At 44.2% G+C, this 23330-nt stretch overlaps 1 long non-coding RNA gene across 2 annotated transcripts in view; it reads left to right on the forward strand.

Moving 5' to 3' along the window:
- The window catches only part of LOC122789931, a 609659-nt gene that overhangs the window by 471182 nt on the left and 115147 nt on the right, over positions 1-23330 (forward strand). The window contains exon 4 of one of the 2 annotated variants that reach the window (XR_006362889.1): positions 4507-4549. This is a non-coding gene — a long non-coding RNA (uncharacterized LOC122789931). The remainder of the gene's footprint in view (positions 1-4506; positions 4550-23330) is intronic. The other variant, XR_006362890.1, reaches the window with a different exon arrangement.

Consider the following 23330-nt stretch of genomic DNA (forward strand, 5'->3'; position numbering starts at 1 on the left):
CTTCCTGCTTGTGCAGAGGATAAGGAACTTCAGGATGTTTTGCATGCTACTGAACAGGTTAACAAGCATAGCTTACATTGTGGTTTTGATGCTTTGGATGCTTCCTGCAGGGCTGCTGCCTCTGGTACTGTGATTAGGAGACATGCCTGGCTTCGTGAACAAAGTTTACCTGAACAGGTTAAGGCTAAGTTATTAGATGCCCCTGTTCAACAGGATGTTCTTTTGGTTCTAAGGCTGAGGAAGTTATTAAAAGATGGAAGAAAAGGCAAAGTCCATGCAGACTGTAAAAGATTTCTTGCAGGTTCAGCCTCCTAGATTTTCCAGGAATTGGCCCTCTAAAAATTGGTCCTTTCCCACGTCTGACAGGCTTCAAAGGGGAAGATATAGACGCTCCAGAGGTCGTGGTCAAGGCCAGACCTCTTACAGATCTAGACAATGGACTGCTTCTTCACCTAGGAGGGGAGAAGACAGATCCCAATCTCAAAGAAAGCAAACTCAATGACTCTCGGTTGGGCTTCAGGACCCCTTTACCTGGACGCCCCTCTCGGAGGAAAACTGTCTCTTTTTTTACAGAAATTTGACTCATATTACCCAGGACAGATGGGTATTGGACGTGATTTTAAAAGGTTACAAGTTCCACTTTCACACTTTGCCAAGGACTCACGGTTGGCCAGATCTGCCAAAACTTCAATGGTCAGAGGCCTTAACTCAAGTGGATGCTCTTCTGGCCATGAGAGCCATAGAGCCTGTTCCACTCTCGGAAATGGGAAAAGGGTTTTATTCAAGGCTGTTTCTGGTTCCCAGAAAACAAAACTCATGGAGACCTATTCTGGACCTTTCTGTGTTAAACACCTTTTTGGAAATTCCAAAGTTCAAGATGCTTACTCTGCAACAGCTAATTCCAATGCTCTCTCAAGACGCCTGGATGGTGACATTGGACTTAAAGGAAGCCTATTTGCATATCCCTATCAGACAAGAACGCAGGAAATTCCTCAGGTTCAAGGCAGGTTCGAGGCACTTTCAATTCTCTGTTCTGCCCTTTGGTTTATCTACTGCGCCCAGAGTCTTCACCAAGTGCCTGGCTCCAGTAGTGGCTTACTGCAGGCTACAGGGGATCCAGATTTACCCCTATTTGGACGACTGCCTTATTCAGGCAGACAGCAAAGATCTTCTGCTTCAACATCTGGACTTTGTTCAACGTCTTCTCCTACTACTGGGATTCTCCGTGAACATAAAGTCACATTTGATCCCTTCTCAACAAAAGGTATTCTTGGGAGCCCTCTTAGATACAACCTTACAAAGGGCCTTCCTCACTCCAGAAAAACAAACTCAGCTGGCTTCTACTTTCAACACCTTGGCAACTCTATCTCAGCTCACTGCAAGGAAATTCCTGCAGGCTCTGGGCTACATGGCTTCCTGCATTCTGTTGATTCCAAACGCAAGGCTTCACATGAGAAAGCTTCAATGGTATCTGAAAAGTGTATGGTCACAGCACTACCACGATCTGGATATTCTGATTCCTCTAATCCCCTGCCTCCAGAAGGAGTTCCTCTGGTGGTCCAGGGCATGCACGTTAAACGAAAGAAAACCTTTTCGTCTCTCTCAGCCTACTCAAATCCTAACCACGGACGCCTCGGATTATGCTTGGGGAGCACACTTTCTAGACAATTGCCAGCAGGGAACCTGGACAAAGGACCATCTTCACTGGCACATCAATCTGAAGGAAATGTTGGCAGTTCAAAATGCCCTTTTAGCCTTCAAAAACCTTTTACATCCAGGGCCTCTGCTAATTCGCACAGACAGCACCACGGTCATGTGGTACATCAACAAGCAGGGGGGTTCTCATTCATACCCCCTTTGCAGACTAGCTATGGGTTTATGGGACACAGCTCTAAATTTGAATCTGCATCTCCAGGCTCAATTCATTCCAGGGAAACAGAATCTCTTAGCAGACAGCCTGAGCAGAAACATTTCAGATCCTCACGAATGGATGCTAGACACCAACTTGTTCAACAGGATTACTGCAGTTTGGGGATGTCCCCAGATAGATCTGTTTGCATCCCATCTCAATCATCAGCTGCCTCGCTTTTGCACCAGGTCCTTCCACAAAACAGCATGGAGAGTGGATGCCCTGTCCTTCAGTTGGAGAAGCCTATCAGCATATGCCTTCCCTCCTCTTCCTCTACTGCCTCGGGTACTATTGAAGATAAAGCAGGACAAGCCCAAGTTCCTCATCTTGATTGCTCCAAATTGGCCTCGACAGTTTTGGTATCCAACCTTAAAGCTCCTGTTCTCGGGGCCTCCTTGGATTCTTCCACTGAACCCTTCGCTTCTGTCCCAGCATCAGGGTCAGTTACTACATTCCAATCTCAAGACCCTTTGCTTGGCAGCTTGGCTCTTCAAAGGAATTTGATTTCCTCTAGTCTTCCCAAACAAGTTTTGGATGTTCTTTTAGAAGCTAGACGGCCTAGCACTAGGAAATCTTATGCCTCTAAATGGAAGAGGTTTTCTATTTGGATGCAGGACCGAGGCTCTGATCCTCAGGTTCCTGATCTCTCCTCTATTTTGCTTTACCTTTCGGAACTTTTATCTAAAGGACTTTCCTTTTCTTCCATTAAGATTCATGCTTCTGCTATCTCTGCGCATTTCAGTTCTGATCCTCCTGTTTTTTCACATCCTTTGGTGAAACAGTTCTTGAGAGGGCCTAAAAATTTGCGGCCTCCAAGGACCCCTCCTGTCCCTGCCTGGGATCTTAACTATGTTTTAGAAAAACTTACTTTGCCTCCTTTTGAGCCTGCTGCATCTTCAGATATTAAGTTTCTATCCTGGAAGACTGTTCTTTTGTTAGCATTGACCTCTGCCAGAAGGGTCTCAGAGTTGCAAGCTCTCATGGCTGTGGAACCATACCTTATTTTCCATCAGGACAGAGTTTCCTTGAGGACCAATCCTACTTTCATGCCTAAGGTGATTTCGAAAGTGGCTTTGAATCAGACAATTCACCTTCCTACTTTCTTTCCAAATCCTCAAAATAAAGGGGAAAGGATTTTGCATTCATTGGATGTGCACAGACAGTTACGATTTTACTTGGACAAGACTAAAGATTTCAGAAAGTCTAACCAATTTGTTTCCTTTGCTTCCAGTTCTCTGGGAAAACCTATTTCTAAACAAACTATTTCCAAATGGATTGCTTATGGAATCAGATTTTGTTACACTCATCATGGCAAACAGTTTCCAGGGACCATTAGAAGTCATTCTACTAGAGCAGCTGCTACTTCTACTGCCTTCCTCAGAGGAGTCCCTACCAAGGATATCTTGGAAGCTGCCACTTGGAGTTCTGTGCATACTTTTTCCAAGCACTACAATCTCCCCTTGTTTTCTAAGTCTAGGGCAGGCTTTGCCTCTGCTGTCTTGCAGGGTATTCTTGCCTCCCCTTCTTCTATCTGAAGCCACCTCCCTCTCTACACTGCTTTGGGATTCCACCCTACAGTTATGACTGCAACAGTGAAACACGAAGAACATAGTACAGTTGTGTACACCTACCATAAATGTAGATGTTAGAGTGTCTTCACTGTTGCAGTCGGGGTTTCCCTCCCTCCTATCCCCTCTTTCTCTCATATTTGTGGTGTATTTGTGTTTCCTTGTTGGATTCATTTTTGATTTGTTGGACTTCTGACATCTAGGGCAAGAAAGGCTGGAGAAGATGGCGTCGGCTGTGGGCTATGTACCTAGGCGTCCTGACGTCAGGATACTGGCTTATACAGCCGACGCCGGACCCAGACTTTGGGATTCTGGCCGACCTCGGGCTGCCTGCCGGCAGGAACACCCTACAGTTATGACTGCAACAGTGAAGACACTCGAACATCTACATTTATGGTAGGTGTACACAACTGTACTTTATGGGGGGGCGGTAGGCTGGAGGTGTAAGACAGATCTTGAAATACCCTAATGATGAACTTGATTCACTCTGGAGGGTAATGAAGAAAGATTCAAGGGAATTCAGTGGCACAATTGGAAATTAATGGTTGGAGTGTTCAGAGAAGATGGCATTTTTTTCTTGAGTGTACTGAGAAAATTTTTACAACAGTAATGATGGAAATCCTTCATGTTGTACTTCGAGAGTGGGATAACTTAGTTTCTTTGCAGGTAATGGCAGATACAGAGCAAACATACTGGCAGTAATAGTCAAAAGAATTGTTCAGTACGTTGACACAAGGCAGTGTCTTTGTGTAAATTTGTTACTGGTACTGCAACTTTACGGAAACTAAATTAGGTGGTCACATCAACTGCCAGTCTTTCTTGCTAGCAGATAAACTGTATTGGATTTAAAGGGACGGTTAGACTAGATTAGGAGATGTATGCCATGTAGTTGGTGGCTTTCACCCAACCATAGTTTGTGACGAGGTTTCTCCTAATACTTGACAAAAAAAAATGTTTGAAAAGATGTATATTATTTTAAACACTTGGTGACCAGCTAATCTTGAATTTTTCTCTTGCTTCATTTTCCAGCAGAGTCAGTGTGTAGTTCGAGTAAATCAAGTTCTAGTTAGAGGTGAGTGTTTTTCCTTAACTAATAAAACAATCCAGAATGCACTCTGGGAAATGTTAAGATCTGAATTCTGCCTCTTAAACCATGCAACTGTAACTAGTAAATCTGAAGTAGTTAACTTCATTTGTTCATCAACCTGTGTGCTTCAGATCCGGACCGGATCTGAGACGGCAGTTTCACCAGCATCAGATTCAAGTTCCAAGCTCCTCCGTGTCCCTATAATACCACTGCATCTCCTTCCTTCCCTCAGATCTCATTTGCCATGGCTTCGCCTACAATGTGATCCCTTGAGCTCCAGGCTGGTAGGACAGTTTTCGGGGTATTTATTTTTGTGTGTAAGCTTTTTGCTATACCTTTGCTCCTTTTTCCTTAGCTCCCCTTAGTGTTCTCAGGTAGATTAGTTAGTGCAGGCCTTCTTCCCCTCTCCTACCTTGTATTTCTGCTTGTCTGTATGTCTGTGAGTCGGGTTGTCAGCCTTTGGTACCTATTTGGCTTTGATTATGTCAGATCAACAAAAGTTGATCTTTAGAAAATGCACAATGTTTGGCCATAAGTTGTCACCTGCGGATGGCCACACACTGTGTGTTGTATGGGGGCAGCTCACTTCTCTACCAGACTGCTCCATATGTGTGGGGTTTAACCTCAGGGCCCTGAAAGACTGCAGGGCCAAGTTGATTTTGAAGGGGCTTCTCCCATCTATGGAAACGGCCGCCGCCTCGTCTCTGTTGCGACTGTTTCTGCAGTCATGGCTGTGACTGCTTCTACCACAGCTGTTGTGTCCCTCCCAGGCCGAGACTCACCATCCTGACCACAGACCTGGGGAATGGGACTCTAGAAAAGACAGAGAGAGAGAAAAGGGAAGGAAGAGATCCCCATAACGCTTGGATCCAGTAGGTACTCTTTCCAAGCTACTTGTCATTACCAGGCCGACCTCCCCTTGGCTGCATTCTCTGTGGTTTTCCCTGGAGCCAGAGGAGGTTTGGTCTCTGTCTAGGGCCTCCATTTACTGTCCTTCCCGGCCGGCATTGGCTTCTTCAAGGTCAAATAGGAGTTTATCAGAAGCTGACATGGACAGGATGATGCAAAGGTTTATTCGCATCTAGCTTCAGATGGGGGTCTTGCTGGCACGCTCTCCCTCTGGAGGGGGGAACTCACTACCATTTACCCGATTTCTCCTTCTCCAATCCATCCTCCAGTATCAGAGACCCTGGGTCAGGGGGTTAGTGCTGATGGTACCATCTACCTTGATGCTGGCAGTTACCTTGAGCGTGTCTGGTCCAACCGGGTCAGATTCGATCTCTCAGAGCCGTAGCCTGGATGTTGGAAAAGAGCGGTTGGGTTTTTCTCCATCTCAGACTTTGTCGGGTCTCGGCGCATTCGGGCTCGACTCTCATCCCCATGTCACATCCAGGGAGAGGGTCCTCTCTTTCAGTGGCTCAGGAGGCTCGCTCCCCCCTCGGCATTCGATATGGTGGAGAGGGTTTTCTCTAATGGATCGAGGTCCCTGACCATTTCCTCGGAGTCCTCCCTGACTCCCTCTCTTCTGGGTGGGTCTTCTGCCATTCTGCCCATGCAGGGACAGCCCGTGCTCGACATGCTCCAGACTGTTCCACTCGATCCGCAAGCTGTTCACGAGTCCACTCTGGAAAGTCCCACCAATGAGGTTCCTCACAAACGTAAGTGCAAGAGGAGGCACATGGACTTCCCCCGAGTCCCTCACAGAGGATACTGACTTGGAGGGAAGGGGAAGGCTCCCTCAGATCACCCCTCGAGGATATCTCCTTTGGAGACATCATGGAGATCCTGCGCCAGCGGGTTGGTCTGCCCCCAAGCCTTCCTCTGATGAGTCGGTGTTTCTGGAGGCATTCAACACAGACCCATTTACTTCTAGGGTGTCACCCCTGCGGACCCCCTGGTAGACCTCATTACCACCAGCACATGGAAAGAGACTGACACCATGGAGCCAGTTCCAAAGCATCCAGATAAAATTTTGAGCCCCCAGTAGATAGACCAAGCTGGAACAAGGGGTCCCCAGTGGATGACATGGTGGTAGTAGCCACCATGAAGAAGGAACTAGCTCAGGAGAGTTCTATGGTCCATCCTTCGGACTGAGAGTCCAGGATGATGGACCGATCTGGCAAAGCGGACTTGTGCTTCAGCCACCTTTTGTGTAAGGGCACTGAATTATATGGCCCACGTTACGAGACTTCAGCGTGACCTGATAAGAGTGCACTATGTCTCCTCCGGAGTCCATGTCACTAGAGGGTAAACACTCATTCTCTATGCGAATGGCCACTCTGAAAGTGGTTACCAACACATCCATGTGCCCCCTTTCTCATGCCACCGAAGGAGCCGCATGGGTGGCCTGGTCAGACGTTCTGTGAGGTGTCACGCCTGGCTCAGGTTATGCAACTTTGCGGAACCCTTCAAGACATCTTTTGCAAATGCCTCCCTATGATGGCTCTTCATTGTTTGAGAAGACAGTTCATGACACACTAGTCCAGAGTGAGGAAGATGGGAAGATGCTGTCTGCCATTGGGATCTGCTTCTCTAACCCACAAAGATCCTTTTCCAGGAATCAGTGGGGGCAAAAGATGATGTGTTTCCAGAAGTCTCAGTATATTCCCGAGACGCTCAGGATTCCTTTTCCTCTAGAGGCAGAGGGGGACACAGACAAATGCCATCCCCGAGGCGGGGGGGGGGGGGTCCGAAGAACTTCAGGTCTCGGGAACCGTTCTTGGATAGACCCACCCAGCAGCCCTGAGGGGTTGCCCAACTGCTCTGCTCTGGAGGCAGTCGGGGGGGTCATTTTTCCATGCACCTGATGGCATGGGAGTCCATGTCAACAGACCGTTGGGTGCTCCAAATTATATCCAGAGGTTACACAATTCCCTTTGTGACATATCCCTTTCCCCCAAAGCACCTCCCGGACATTCCACCCATGCAAAGGGAGGCAGCAGCACTTGACATAGAAAAGCTGCTAAGCAAATGGACCATCCAGCCTGTCCCCTCGCATCAGTTTGGATCGTGCATCTATTCCAGGTTCTTTTTGGCGCCAAAAAAGATACTGGGGTTTAAGGCTGATTCTCAACCTTTCCACTCTAAACCTGTCAGTTGAAGTTCTGGATGGTCACTCTACAAGTCCATCTTGCCGTATCTACAGGAAAACAACTGTATGTGCTCAATAGACCTCCCAGGATGCGTACTACCATAGAAAGATGCACAGACGCTCCAGGAGGTTCCTCTGCTTTCGGCTAGGGGACAATCACTACCAGTTCTGGGCCCTACCCTTCTGTCTTACCACTGCCCCCAGGGTGTTCAACCAAGGTCATGGCAGCAGTACTGGCTCATCTGAGGCATCAGGGCATACAGGCCTGTCTGTACCTGGTCGATTGGCTCCTTGCTGCTCTCCCACCAGGCATCTACTCTGTCAAGCCATGGATTATTTCCGGAAGTTGTCAGACTTCCTGGGCATCACAATAAATAACTATAGCCAAGTCCTCTCTAGAAACTGTTCAGGTCCTGGACTATATAGTGATGAGAATAGACACATTGCAATCCGAAGTCTTTCGGACTCCAGAGAGGGTTCTGAGCTTAAATCTTCATGTTCTCGCAATCTTACAGTATGGTGTTGAGCCCTAGGATCCATGGGGGAGCCACTATCACTCATTTTTTTGCTTGTGCTAGTCTTTACATGCAGGTTCTACAGTGGACGTTGGCAGTCAAGTGGTCCTTATTGGATCGGCCATTGACTCATCTGATTTGCATAAGCAAGGCGTGCAGGAAGTCCCTCCTCTGGTGGCTTCACTCTCCGGAGATAGAGGGAGGGACAGTCCTTTGTTGTACCCCCTCCCCAAGCCACGAATGCCTCCTGACTGGGGGGGGGCATTGCTTGGACAGGATATTCCAAGGATGTGGTCCCTGAATGAGACCAGTCTGCATATCATTGTTCTGGAGATGAGGACGGTCTTATTAGCGTTGCAGGCCCTTCATCCCTTTCTTCCTCTGGGAACTATTGCCATTCAGACAGACTGTCAGTGGTCTCGTACATCAACAAACAGGGAGGAACCAAATCCTACCCCCTTTGTCAAGAGGCCATGAGAGTGTGGGAATGGGCAATCTCCACCAACCATTTTCTGATGGCAATGCACATTCCGGGTCAGTCCAGTATACTGGCGGACAAATTGAGCAGGATTATGCTAATGCCCTATGAGTGGTCTCCGAATCCTTCTGTAGTGGAGCAGATCTTCCTTGAGTGGGGTCTGCCTTGCTGCAATCTCTTCGCATCTCCTTCCAATGGAAAGTGCAGCAAGTTCTGTGCTACGATCACCCCTCAGGGGAAACCCCCGGGATGCTCTGGTCCATGCTTAGCCTCCCGGTCTCCTTTATGCATATCCTCTGTTACCTCTCATGATAAAGTTTTTGCAGAAGTCTTGTCAGTTGTGGAGCAGAGTCATTCTCATTGCCCCATTCTGGCCTCACCAAATCTGGTTTCCCTGTCTGTGGTCTCATCTGGTAGCTCCTCCTTGGATCCGATCCCAGATCTTATTTCTCACCCATCGGGGATTCCTCCTCCAGACCTAGGTAGTGTGAAGCTCACGGCTTGACTGCTCCTGTTCCATTGATTGCCAGGACTCCCAGACTTTCTTCCCCTGTTAGATCTATTCTGGTGGCAGCTCATAAGTCATCTACCAGAAAAGTTTACCGTAGTAAGTGGAAGCGTTTTTCTATCTGGGCTTCTCAGAACGATTTAGATCCTTTTACGGCTCCAGTGCCCAGCGGTTCTTGAATTTTCAGCACACATTTTCCAGCTTGTGGAACATTTTCTACAGTGAAAGTTCAATTGGCTGCCATTTTTAATTTCCATGTAGGTGGAAACATGGGGTCTTCAGCTTCCTCCAGACTCTGCAAAACCTTTATTAAAGGTACCTTTCTTTTAAGTCCTCCGGTTAAGGACCTTACTTTTCCTTGGGACCTTAAGTTAGTTTTACAGTTCTGTGGAATTTAAATATTTGTCTTGGAAAAAGGCTTTCCTAGTGGCCATCACCTCGGCTAGGAGAGTGTCAGAACTTCAAGCGTTATCTGTTAAACCTCCGTATATGATTTTTCAGAAAGGCAGGGTTTCACTTTGGACTAATCCTTTTTTGCCTAAAGTGGCTTCAGAATCAAATATCATTCAAACCTACCTGCCTTTTTTCCAAAGTTTCAGAACAGGGTGGAATATAAACTACATTTGTTAGATGTGCATAGGCAGTTACGTTTCTACTTACACAGGACTAGGAACTTTCGCAAGTCTGACCAATTATGTGTCCTTCGCTAGACCTTTTCTAGGCAAACCAATTTCCAAGGTGATAATTGCCAAGTGGATTTCCCTTTGCATTCTGCAGGTTTACAAAGATAAAGGTATGCCTATTCCGAGGAGGGTTCATGCCCATTCTGCCAGGTCCATGGCTACGTCACCAGCCTTTTGGACCAGAGTATGCTTGGATGATACTTGTTCAGCGGCTACTTGGTCCTCATCTCATACTTTAATTTCTCATTATAAATTGGACATGGTTTCCAGAGGAAGAGCATCCTTTGGCTCCGCGGTGCTCCGTATCCTTTCATGAGGGCTTTCCAAGGTTATGGTAGCTGGGTACTCTGTCCCACAGGTTGATGACCAAATGAAGTTAACTACTTCAGATAAAGAAGTTATGTACTTACCATAACGTTCCATCTGAGTAGTTAGACTTCATTTGTCATCAACCGTCCCTCCCTCCTAACCCCCCTGGCCTTGTTATTGGGTTCTTTCACCTGAGTAACCAAGCCATAGTACCCTTGTGGCCCTCTTGCTTTTACTTGTGGGTCAGGTATTGCTGAGGGCTCATGTGTTGGGTGGTAAACTCGATCTGAGGGAAGGAGATGCAGTGGTATTACGGGTAAGGGGAGGAGCTTGGAGCTCGGATCTGATGCTGGTGAAACTGCCGTCTCAGATCCGAAGCCCACAGGTTGATGACAAATGAAGTCTAACTACTCAGATGGAACATTATGGTAAATACATTATTTCTTTTTCAGTCACAAACATATATTTAATCTGTTTGTATGGGTTCTTGTTGAAATTCCAAGGATTGTAATGGTAATCTTCAGAATAACAGAAGTTCATGTGATTGTCACTAATTTATACAAAGTCCAGGACTGCAGTACTTTGTTGTAAGTCAGTGCAGGGAATACTCCAATCTGTATTAGTAGATATAAGCATCAGAGGAGTGGAGGATGTCTCTCCATGGTGGAGGGTGCAAGGGGGGCAAAGACTTCTGCAAAAGTACACAAAAGTTGTAAGAGTTTATTTATTGATTGAAGTGTCCAGACTTTGCAGTACTGGGTCTTTCACCTCTGACAGGAAACCTTTATTATTTACAAATACTGTGTGTGCAGTGCACTGTAGATACTATTCTAATATTCCACTTGTCTCCATCCATCATCCACTCATAAGTAACAACTTACTGAACTTTTCACATAATGCTTGCACTTTCTTGGATTTTAAAATAATACTGAAATATCTAGTGTCACTGCAGCAATGAAGCAGTTTGAGAATTACAGGCGTATTTTAAGCTGGTTAACTTGCACAACAGGGGAACATACAGTTTGTGCTCTGGGCTTTAGCCAGTTTACACAGAAGCTGGAAAATACTTCTTAAGGTTTATCAAATGTTTGGCTTTGAGAAAGCTGCAAGTACCATGGACCATCGTAGTTTTTTTGTTGGAGTTTCAGTCCTCCCACATGATGGGTGTTTTCACAGCTGATGAAAAGATTGAGAGAATTTCCTCAGTCTTTACCCATCTCCTCTTGATCAGTACAAATACAGTTTCTGGGACAGGGTGTCTGCTTATGGGGCATCAAACTGGGCAACAAAAATCAAAGTAACTAAATGTAAATCAACAGAGCTTTATCAGTATTGCTTCAATGGGGGAGTATTGTGTAAAACAAGCTTCTGATGCTTTTTGTTTTCTTTTTGGCAAAAAATCCCCTAAAGAATCTGCTTTTGTCACTGTTCCTTCTGCTTTGCTAGTAGTAGTAGAATATACCTTACAGCAGCATTCACCATCTGTCCTTGCCTTGCTGACTACATTAGTGCCCCAGATGCCCTTATGATTGAGACATGGATCTGATTTCAGGAGATAGGTTCATAGGTATGTACTAGGCTAATGACTACAAGGGCCTTTATAAGCCTAGACATGCATCCCATATGTATCCAATAGGTTTGGTGCCCTAGAGGGGTTTTTTTGTTAGGGGAAAGTATAAGCTAGGGCATGGGTAGTCATTTACAGGTTGCCTCTATCCATTTGAGACATGGTGAATTTCTGATGTCCCATCCACTGTTCCAGGTTATGTTTGAATAGAGTCTTAGAAGAACTCTGATTAACCTGGATGGGAAGTCTGTTCCATTGAAGGAGTATTCTCTGAGACACATTCTTATCCCTCCAACATGTACTATTTATGTCGCATGCAGGGTTCATGTCACTTGATCAAGTTGTTCTGATATGTGTTTTTGTGTATATGCAAGAGGCCCATCAGAGTGGGATCCTGGGATGCCTTGTATGCCAGATGTAGATCACCCCTGAGCAGTATTCAGGAGACACAGTATAAGGATAGGGCTTTGAGGCAATCTGCATGTGATATGTTAATGCCCTCTATAAATTTTATTTATTTTTTGAGGAGCCTCTGTGAACTTTCCAGGTATTGCATGTGCCTGCTGAGGTATATACTGGGGGGGGGGGGGGCATTATAATCAGTAATGTGTCTCATGAGGGCTAAGTACAGTGGAATGATGACTTCCTTGGTTCTAGATGTCATACTTTTGCTTATAAGTTGAATGACATAGAATGATTTCCTTACGGTAACAGTTTGCTAGACCTAGCCCCTAAATGCAGACACTAAATGGCCGAACGATCGGACTTGCATATACTAAGTATGGGATGCCGTTTCTTTCTGAGAGGAATGGCAATTTTCAAGTTGGTATATATAAGTTCAGGGCTGTGGTGCTTAGTGTTTTTTTGCATGTCAGTAGTCAGCATTGCGAGTGCCAACATTTCAATAGGGAGTCTTTCCTTACTACCTTAGATGCATGTTGGTTAAAAGCTTTTTTTTTTTTTTCTGTATAGATCCCAAATCCCCAACTACCAGGTCTACTCTTAGTGTTATCATCAATGAGGTAGTATCCTGGGGTAACAGACTTCCCAAAGGATATTATGCATTTCTTGGCATTGAGTTTTAAAACATGTTTGACACCAGTTGTTTCTGTATTAACCCTTCCTGGAGGATATTAGTGTTTTTGTGGGGAATTCTGTGACTACTCCCAGCAGACTTGGTCAGTCAGAGGTCCTTGATTTTGACTTTGACTTCTGAGTAGTACTGATCCCTGAGGGATTTTGCTAGTGTCTAGCCTCTTGGAGGTGGACTCCCCTATCCTGTCTTCCTGGGTCCTATCTAAGATCCAGCTGGCAGTCTAGCAGGTAACATAGGGATTTATAAATAATTCTGAGTTTGTTTAAAATGCTTAAGTGGGGTATTGTATCAAATGCTTTGACCTGGTCAAGGTTGGCACCATTTTTCCCTTGTCCATTGCCTTGATGACCTATTAAAAAAGTCTGCCAGACTGAGGAGGCATGATCTTCCCCTGACAAAGTGAACTGGATTGGATATCATGTCTGCAGGTTTCCATTGTCAGTCATTGTTTTTTCCATGGATAACTATTGGAGTTCTCATTTGTGTAGCACAAAGCCCTAACTGAAGGTTTGGTTAGTAGTGACGCCAGTGGTCCTGATGGATCTTGTTTTATTCTAGTTAAGAGGCATCTTGGGATATTATCAGTGCCCATCGATGCAGTGTTGTTGGCCATGGACAGTACGTTTATGACTTGTTCCTTAAAGATGGTTGGGGGATTATTATTGATGACATTTCTTTAGGGTTGACCGGGTAAGGGAGGATAAAATTGCAGCTGTATTTGTCAGCCAGTAAGTTTGCTACAGTATATCTTCTGGTTTTATTTATGTGGCTGCATTCACAGTTCTGCAAATTGTTTACAACATTTGAGGTTACAGGTATGGCTAAAAAAAGCCTTGTCATTGTCCTTGGCCCAGGAGGCTACTTTTACCTCAAAGTTGTATTTGGTAGTCCTGATTTGCCCTCTGAATCATTTGTTTAAATTGAGAGGTTTTATCCTGCTGGGTGTTGTATTTCCTGACACTTCTTACGGCTTTCTTCCTTATGTTGTACAGCCTATTGATTGCATTCCACCAGTGAGTTTTTTTTTTCTGAGCTTATTTCTGGTAGGCACAGCTGTCTCAATGCATGTGCTAACATGATAGTATAGAGTAAGTGTGAACAATTCTGCATAGGCAACTGTGTTTTCAGAGTTTCGGGAACTTGAAATTTGGTTGTCACTTAAATGGAAGTTTGCATTAGAATAGTTTTTAAATGCTGCAGGGTTAGCTGGATTCACAGTTTGATTTTTTTAATTCAAAGGAGACTGATTTATGGTCCGATCTTACTAGAGAGGACATTCCACTGGGGGATGCAGCATTCTTCCATGTTAGTGAGGACCAGGTCCAGTTTATTTGCCCCCCTAGTATGCGTGTGTGTGGACTTTTTCATGGTGTTAGTGTTTAGAAAGTCTAGACATCTCTGGGCATGCAGGTTTGGGGTCATGTACATTTCCAAGTTTATAGTGGACTAGTTAGCCATGCATGAATATGGTATTGAGTTGAATGGTGGGCGTCTCCAATAAGTTTAAGTATGAATTTGGGGTTTCCTGAATCAGTGTGTGACCTATAGCTAGCAAGTTTTATGGTATGGGACATTGCCTATGGTAATGTGGACATTGACAAGCTCAAGCTAATCATCCTGTTTGACCAGCCTTGAGGTGAACTTGCCCTTGGCTGTAAATACACACCTCCACCTGGAGTCCCTGCCTGTGCAGTAGTTGGCCTAAATCTCTGGAAGGTAATTTAGCCTTGTATTGACAGGATATTCTATGTAGCTTTAAACCATGTCTCAGTAACTGCACAGATTGTCTGCATTCTCTAGGGTGAGGAGAACTTGAAGGGAGTGGAGTTTCTTGTTTGGACTCCTGGCCATGAGAAGCAACACCTTTTAGATTCCTTTGGGTTGGGTTATGTCAGAAGGTTTGTCAGTTTGGCATTACCTAAAAAGACAATGTGGTGGTGGCCAGTGTTTTAAAAAGCCCAGAGGGGACAGGTGCAGACCATCCTTGGCGGTGGACAGTGTTTTAAAAAGCCAGAGTTAGACCAGTGTAGACCATCCTTGGCAAAGCAACGAGGTCTGTTGACCGTATCATCCCATGCTGGCAAATCTCCTTGGTTAGGGTTGATTATGCACTGAAAGCTCTATTCTATCCTGCAGTGCTGTCTTAAGTGTGCTGTTATGTAGAATAAAGTTTAAATGAAAGACAAACTGAAAATATGCCTCTGTACATGTTAAGGTTCAAAGTTAAATGTACAAAAAGCATTTGCAAGGTGTTGCAATAAAATCCAAAGCTGCCAAGTGGTGAATCCCAAAGAAAACTTCTTTTATTGACACACACACCGGGTTTTCTGATGAAGGCCATTTTCATGGCCAAAAGTGCTTAAAGCCTGTATTTGTGTCAATAAAGGAAGTTTGCTTTGGGATTCACCACTTGGCAGCATTAGGTTTGATTGCAACACCTTACAAGTGCTTTTTGTGTAGAGTAAAGTTACAATTGTTGGACTGCATTTAATTGTACATTAGTGCTTTCTGTATCTGAAAATTCCTTGTGTCTTTGCAAGTGACAGGGAAGTAGTAGTCAGCATTCAGAGCCTCAAGGGCTTTAGTGTATTAGTTTGTACAAGCTCCATTATTTTGTTTGCTAGGCTTAACTTCCCTTCATGAGTAATATGACAGAAAATATTAGTCCCCATACAGAAGAGCAGTCCCAAGGATGTTATGGAATTATAAAAGTCCATAAAGTATGCTACAGCTTAAATTTTAATGTTGCCTACTTCTGTAATGGTATTGCAGATGTCCTTCAAGGATGCATCTGCAGTCCTAACATATGGGTTGTCCTGCCTCAGGCAGCCCTTCGGTCGGCCGGATTCCAAAGTCTGGGTCTGGCCTCGGCTGATGTCGCACTTCACCCGACGTCATAGCTGCTGTGAATTGGGTATAAAGGCATCAGCCGATGCCATTTTCCCCAGTCTTTCTTGCCGCGTGGTGCCCGAAGCAGAAGCTGTTCGCAAGTGCCGGTCGGTCAGATCCAGAGATTACTACTACCGAAGACTTCTAAAAAGCTAAGTACCCCGTTGGGGACTCTTTCTTGCCTCAGCCAATGTCAGAAAAAGTAAATAACTGTTTAGCTTGTGGGAAACAAATACCTCATAAGGATTTCCACTCTTACTGCCTTCCTTGCTTAGGCCCAGACCACAACGTAGCAGCTTGTCTAGCCTGTGCTTCCTTCAACCAACGGACACTTAGACGTCGGTCGGAGTTTGCAGAGGAGTTTTTTGGTCCCGCTTTTCCTTACAAAATGCCGTCGGAGACTCCGACTTCACAATTAGCTAAAAAGCGTAAGGAAAAGGACCGACACTCGCGGTCTGCGGTTTCGGCCGAAACCACGGTTAAGCCATCCGCGACTGTCTCAGTTTCGGCTGAAACAGAGTCCACGGTTCTTCCTTCGGCTGAAAGCATGCCTCCTTTAGCCGAGGCCTCACACAGCATGGCTGAATCTGCTACTGAAATTTCCCCTGCTGTAGCAGGCTCCCAGGATTTATCAGATACTATTCCTTTAGACATATCTACTCCTGCACGTGGAGCTGCTAGGCCCCCTGCATCTATGTCTATCAAGGCTTTTTCTAGGGCTAAAGCAGCTAAATCTTCTAAGGCCTTGCCTGCTAAAACCCCCTCACACAGGCCTACCTCTAGTTCCCAAATGCTCAGCCTGGCTGAGGATCTCATTTCTTTGATCAGGGGATCCCAACCTCACCCTGACAGGGCCTCTCAACCCCCTCCAGAGAAGAGGCCTAGAGCAGAGCCCCCGGATCCAGTTTCTACAGACTATTCCTCGGATGATTCAGAAAACTCAGAACCTCCAGAAGGCCCATATTCCCCTTATGAGGATTCTGATGCAGAAGACTCCATTCCTTCTGCCTCTCCTCCTGAGGAATTTTCTTTTGGGGAAACCTTGCATGCTATGAGAGCGCATTTTCAATGGCAGGGCCAGGATTTTTCAGATTCAAGAAAAAGGCTAAGAACCTTTTTACATTTACCACAGCATAGGCCTTTAGCCATTCCTCCAGTACTAACAGTTGTTGATGATGCATACAATGATGCTTGTACTGCTCCTGACTCTCTTCCCCCGGCCCCTGCCAAGCCCGACAGATATTACAGGGTCCCGGACACACACTTTCACTTGTATAAGGCTCCTATTGCAGATCCTGAAACCATTTCACAGGGCCCCAAAGCTGTAGCAGCTGCCTCTGCCAAAACCCCCCTCCCCTCTGATAGAGAATCTAGAGCATTAGAGAGATGGGGTAAAAAAGTTTATACTTCTGCTACTCTTTCGGCTAGGGTCTTAAACTGTCAATTCCACATGATTCAGTATCAGGAATTTTTGTTAGACCAGCTAAATAAAAAACTGTCCTCTCCTGAACCTATAGACCGTAAGTCCCTTCAGGATTTGGTACATAACACTCAGCAGGTCAGTAATCATTCCTTAAAATGCAGCTATGATGCACTAGAGGCTTCCTTTAGATCAGCTATGACTGGAACAGTGATTAGAAGGCATGCATGGTTCAAAGAACAATCCTTACCAGATCATGTAAAGTCAAAGCTCCTAGATGCTCCCATGGAGAAACAAAGTTTGTTTGGTTCCCCTGCACAGCAAGTGTTAAAGAAGGTGGAAGAAAAAGCAAAATCTGTCCAAACAGTCAAGGATTTCTTACAGGTCCAGCCTCCAAGGTTTAGTAGAAATTGGCCTTCGAAGAATTGGTCCTTTCCAGACACCTCCAGAGCACAGAGAGGCAGAAATAGGCCCCCAAGAGGCAGAGGTCAATCCAGAGGTGCCTACAGGGGACGTCAGTGGCAGCCTATTAACCAAAGAAGTACTGCCACAGATCCAGCTACGACCACTTCCACACGACAGACTCAATGACTTGGCTCTGATACCGCCTACCAGGGAACAACTGGAAGCACCCTTAGGCGGAAAGCTAGCCTTATTTTCCGTGAACTGGCATTACATTACAGGAGACAAATGGATTTTACAGACAATAGACAAAGGCTACAGGTTTCACTTCCACACTCTACCAAAAAAGAGAGGAATGCCAAACCTACCACCAAACCAAAAAACAAACGCTCTAGGGCAAATCAACCACCTACTAAGGATGAGAGCTATAGAAAAGGTACCTCCCATGGAACAAGGGCAAGGATTTTACTCCAGACTTTTCCTGGTACCAAGAAAAGAAAACCAATGGAGGCCTATTCTCGACCTGTCCGCTCTGAACACATATCTCATTGTTCCAAAATTCAAAATGCTGACCCTACAGCAACTTCTTCCCATGCTGGGCAAGGAGTCTTGGCTGGTGACTCTAGATCTCAAGGAGGCATACCTGCACGTCCCTATATGACCAGATTGCAGAAGATACCTCAGATTTCTTGCAGGATCAGAGCATTATCAATTCTCAGGATTGCCCTTTGGCTTATCTACTGCGCCCAGAGTATTCACGAAATGCCTGGCATCAGTAATTGCTCATTGCAGGCTTCAGGGAATTCAGATTTATCCATACCTGGACGACTGCCTAATACAAGCGGACAACAAGACCAAATTAACAAAAGATTTGGAAAAGGTCATACAACTACTGCAAGCCCTGGGATACACAGTCAACATGAAAAAGTCAAGGCTGGTACCATCCCAAAGGATAACATTCTTGGGTGCAGAACTGGACACATCAAATCAGATGGCATTTCTCACAGCAGAAAAGCAAAAGCAACTACCACTCTATTTCATGGCATTAACAACACAGAACCAGCTTACAGCAAGAAAAGTCCTGCAAGCCCTGGGTTACATGGCATCCTGCATAATATTGATACCACATGCCAGGCTGCATATGAGGAAGTTGCAATGGTACCTAAGGAATGTATGGTCTCAACACAAGCACAGTCTAGAAGCCCAGATTCCAATAATTCCATGCCTGAAACAAGAACTCCTGTGGTGGGCTCAGGCCTGTCAGATGAACAGAGGACTGCCTTTCCACAAACCTCACCCAAGCCAGACTATCACCACGGACGCCTCAGACCTAGGCTGGGGGGCACACATGGTGGACAAGTGTATACAAGGCCTATGGACACAAGACCAGCTGAACCTTCATATAAATATAAAAGAGATGCTGGCAGTGAAACAGGCACTACAGACATTCAGACCTTTTCTTCAACAGGGTCATTTGCTGATAAGGACGGACAACACCACAGTCATGTGGTATATCAACAAACAGGGAGGCACACATTCATATCCTCTATGCCGGATAGCAATGGACCTGTGGAATGTGGCCCTGAACCTCAACATTCAACTCCAGGCCAAATTTGTGCCAGGAAGAGAAAATATACTAGCAGACACCTTAAGCAGAACTACCACGGATGCCCACGAATGGATGCTGCATCCAGACATCTTCAAAACCATTACAAAGAAATGGGAACTACCAGAAATAGACCTGTTCACATCCCCACACAACCACCAATTGAGGAAATTCTGCACAAGGACATACCACCCTCTTGCTTGGAAGGTGGACTCCCTATCCTTCAGTTGGGAAAACCTGACAGCGTATGCATTCCCACCTCTTCCTTTGATGCACAAAGTGCTACTGAAGATCAAAGATCATCACCCAAGGATCATCCTGATAGCTCCAGACTGGCCGAGGCAGCATTGGTACCCGCTACTGAGGAGTATGTCTCGGACACACGCATGGCCTCTACCTCTAGTTCCTTTACTGCTAACACAGAACAACTACAAGATTCTACATCCAAACTTGAAAACACTACAGCTAGCTGCCTGGAATATTGCATAAAACTAAATAACCCAGTTTTATCTCAAAGGGTTAAGAACATTATCCTGGAGGCTCGCAGACCCTCCACAAGGAAGACTTATTCAGCCAAATGGAAAAGATACCTCATTTGGAGTGCAGCAAAAGGAGAAAATGTATCATTAGCAAACATAGCTAACATCCTGGAATACTTAGCAGAACTTTTCCACAATGGCCTGTCTTACTCCTCCATTAAGATTCATGCAGCAGCAATTTCAGCAGAATACAACATGGATCCTCCAGTCTTCTCTCATCCTCTACTCAAGCAGTTTCTGAGAGGAATTAAAAATGTAAAGCCTCCAAGGAAGCCACCTTTGCCTACATGGGACCTTAACTTTGTGCTGGAAAAGTTAACACTTCCCCCTTTCGAGCCAGCAGCAACAGCAGAATTACAGTTCTTATCTTGGAAAACTGCTTTCCTGCTTGCAATCACTTCAGCAAGAAGGGTTTCTGAATTACAGGCATTAATGGCAGTACAGCCCTTCCTTATTTTCCATCAGGATAGAGTGTCTTTGAGAACCAACCCTACTTTTATGCCAAAAGTGGTCTCCAGGGTATCATTGAACCAAGCAATCCACCTACCAGCATTCTTCCCCAACCCACAGAACGGGGGAAAGATTACTACATACCTTGGATGTGCACAGGCAATTGCGCTACTATCTGGACAGAACCAAGACCAACAGAAAAACTGACCAGCTTCTGGTAGCATATGCAACAGGAATGGAAGGAAAAGCAATTTCAAAACAGACCATCTCAAAATGGATAGGAAATTGCATTAGATTTTGTTACTCTTTTCATGGAAAGACAACTCCAGAAAACATCAGACCTCACTCCACAAGGGCTACAGCCACTACTACAGCTTTCCTACGAGGAGTGGCTACCAAAGACATTTTAGAAGCTGCTACTTGGAGCTCCGTGCATACATTTGCCAAGCATTATAATCTACCTTTATACTCCAGATCCCGAGCAGGTTTTGCAACTGCTGTTTTGCAAGGGATCTTTGCTACACCATAATCATCTTAGTGCCTCCTCCCCCAGTTTGGCTATGGTATTCTACCCATATGTTAGGACTGCAGATGCATCCTTGAAGGACATAGTACAGTTTTGTACCTACCATAAATGTAGATGTCCGAGAGATGCATCTGCAGTCAGGATTACCCACCCTTCTTCCCCTCTGTGGTACTCCTAGGGTATTTGCCCATCTTGTAGCTAGCTGGGGGAATCTATTATGGTGTATTTGTTTGTATATATGTATATACATGCTTTTGTTGTTTGCTCTCTACTATTTGGAATCTTTTGCATTTATCCAAATTTAGCCTTCCTAGAGGGCACCTGGCATCTGGGGCAAGAAACACTGAGGAAAATGGCGTCGGCTGATGCCTTTATACCCAATTCACAGCAGCTATGACGTCGGGTGAAGTGCGACATCAGCCGAGGCCAGACCCAGACTTTGGAATCCGGCCGACCGAAGGGCTGCCTGAGGCAGGACAACCCATATGTTAGGACTGCAGATGCATACCTCTCGGACATCTACATTTATGGTAGGTACAAAACTGTACTTTTCTCATTTTTAGCAAGAGAAGAGAATAGCATCAAAACTATAATCTTTATAAACAAACACAAAACTAAAATAATGGTTTAACGGAATCTAAAGTTCAAGGAGCTGTTCATGTAATAATACAAATAAGTAACCAGTTAATTGTACATAAATAAAAAGTAATTAACCAATCACAAAAAGGCAGCCCGAGGCAAATCTAAATTTAACCAATAAGGTACCAAAATTTTGAGATGTTAAATAAATTCAGTTTCCGCTTTCTGAAACATTTTATTTTAATATCCTTCGCATATCTTAACTCTTTATCTGTCCCAATGTGCCCTTCTTGAACTTTCCACAAATGTAAAGCAGCTGTATTATCAACATTCTTAAAACAGTAATTTACATGTTCCAAAAACTAACTTTGAATGGATATATAGTCTTACCCAAGTAATATGAGCATGGATTAGTAGTATATACTACCATAGCAGAAAAGCAAGTAAAATGTCCCAAAACCTAACTTTCTGATGGAAAATGGCGAAAATTCTCATTACATAGGGATATGCTTTGCAATGGCTCCATGGGATAAGTACCTAACATAGATAAAGCTTGAACATGTTTATCTAATTTATAATGTGATGGGTATTGAAGGAAGAATTTCTTTTAAGCATTTATCTGACAGCAACATAATCCAATGCATTTTTATGATTTCAACAATATATTTGGATAAGTCAGTATATATAATATATATTTATTCATGGTTATAGTTTTAATGTTTTTTTTGTAATCTCTGTATACTACATAAACCAATTATATCTGTTAATGCAGCGGCTATATCCTCCATACAATAACCCCTATCCAAAAACTAAAATATTTATATGAAAATTAAATTTTTTGACTAATGTAAATTTTTCTTTTGGTAAAGATTTTAGAATATGCAGTTGATAGAAGCTGGATGTATTTTGTAAATTAGTAATTATACGCTTAGTAAATGTGAATAATTGTCCATTATTTACCCGTGCTGACATCTAAAAAGGCAATTTTATAATAGTCTACCTTCAAATGTTATGCACAAATTATTACAATTTATAAACTGAAAAATTCATTATAATTTCTCACATCTAATTGAAAAATAAGAGATCTGTGCACCTTGGATATAGTTTGACAAATCTCTGAAATTCCAGTGCATAAATATATTTGTTTAATCATAAAAGTGTTTGCATAAGCCTTCGCCATGCCCTTTACTTGTAAATAAAAATTTCTGCTGTAACAAGAATAATTGTGTAAGACAAAAATCGAACATCTGCAATATCATAGACTTAGATGAGTAATCTAGTATATAATTTATTGGATCTAACACAAAAATAATACTATTATACAAAGAATTCACATCACAAGTTGCAAAAAACATATCTTAGGTTCATAGGTTCATACTAGGCTATCTGCCCTAGGGCATTTATAAGCCTATCCAGAGTGTGTTTGGCTTTCGCCACCCATTTTAAATTAATTTTGCTATGCCCTTTTTCGAGGTTAGTATACTGTGCCTCTGTCTAACAGTGACACAGAAGTGATACCCGGGGTAAACCTACGATCTCCCATCCACTCATAAAGATTCCTCTTGAAGAGAGTCAATGAGGGACTCTGCCTAACCTGGACTGGGATTTTATTCCAGAGTGAAGGGAGCCTCTGGGTTATGAATCTGTCCCTCCAGCATGTCCTATTTATTTCAGTGCTGAGGTTCAAGCCTCTCGAGCGAGTAGCTCGATGGAATTTGGATTTTCTGAGGTGCAGCATGTCCATTAATTCCGGGTTGGACATGGCTTTATACGTCAGGCACAGATCGCCTCTGAGCAGGCGGTATGCCACTGACATTTAATAGTATTTAACTTGATCAAAAAGGTGCTGTATCTTTAATATACGAGTCTGCTTTTAAAATTTGTGGTTGTAAATAGCTGTCCAACAATTTTCCCATCTTTTCTAAGTATCCCACATAGACATGCAATAATTCAAGCAAGGGGGATTCATAAGACACTTGTATATTTCTGGTAAATTATAAAACACTGGTACTATTACATTATGTGGCTGAAGGTGGCTGTGTTGCTCGCGACAACCTGTAAAGATCTACACTTATCTAATAACTTCTTATATTCATTAATAAACTTAA

Source organism: Protopterus annectens, chromosome 15.part0, assembly GCF_019279795.1.
Source record: "Protopterus annectens isolate FY-2018-M chromosome 15.part0, PAN1.0, whole genome shotgun sequence".
NCBI lineage: Eukaryota > Metazoa > Chordata > Ceratodontiformes > Protopteridae > Protopterus > Protopterus annectens.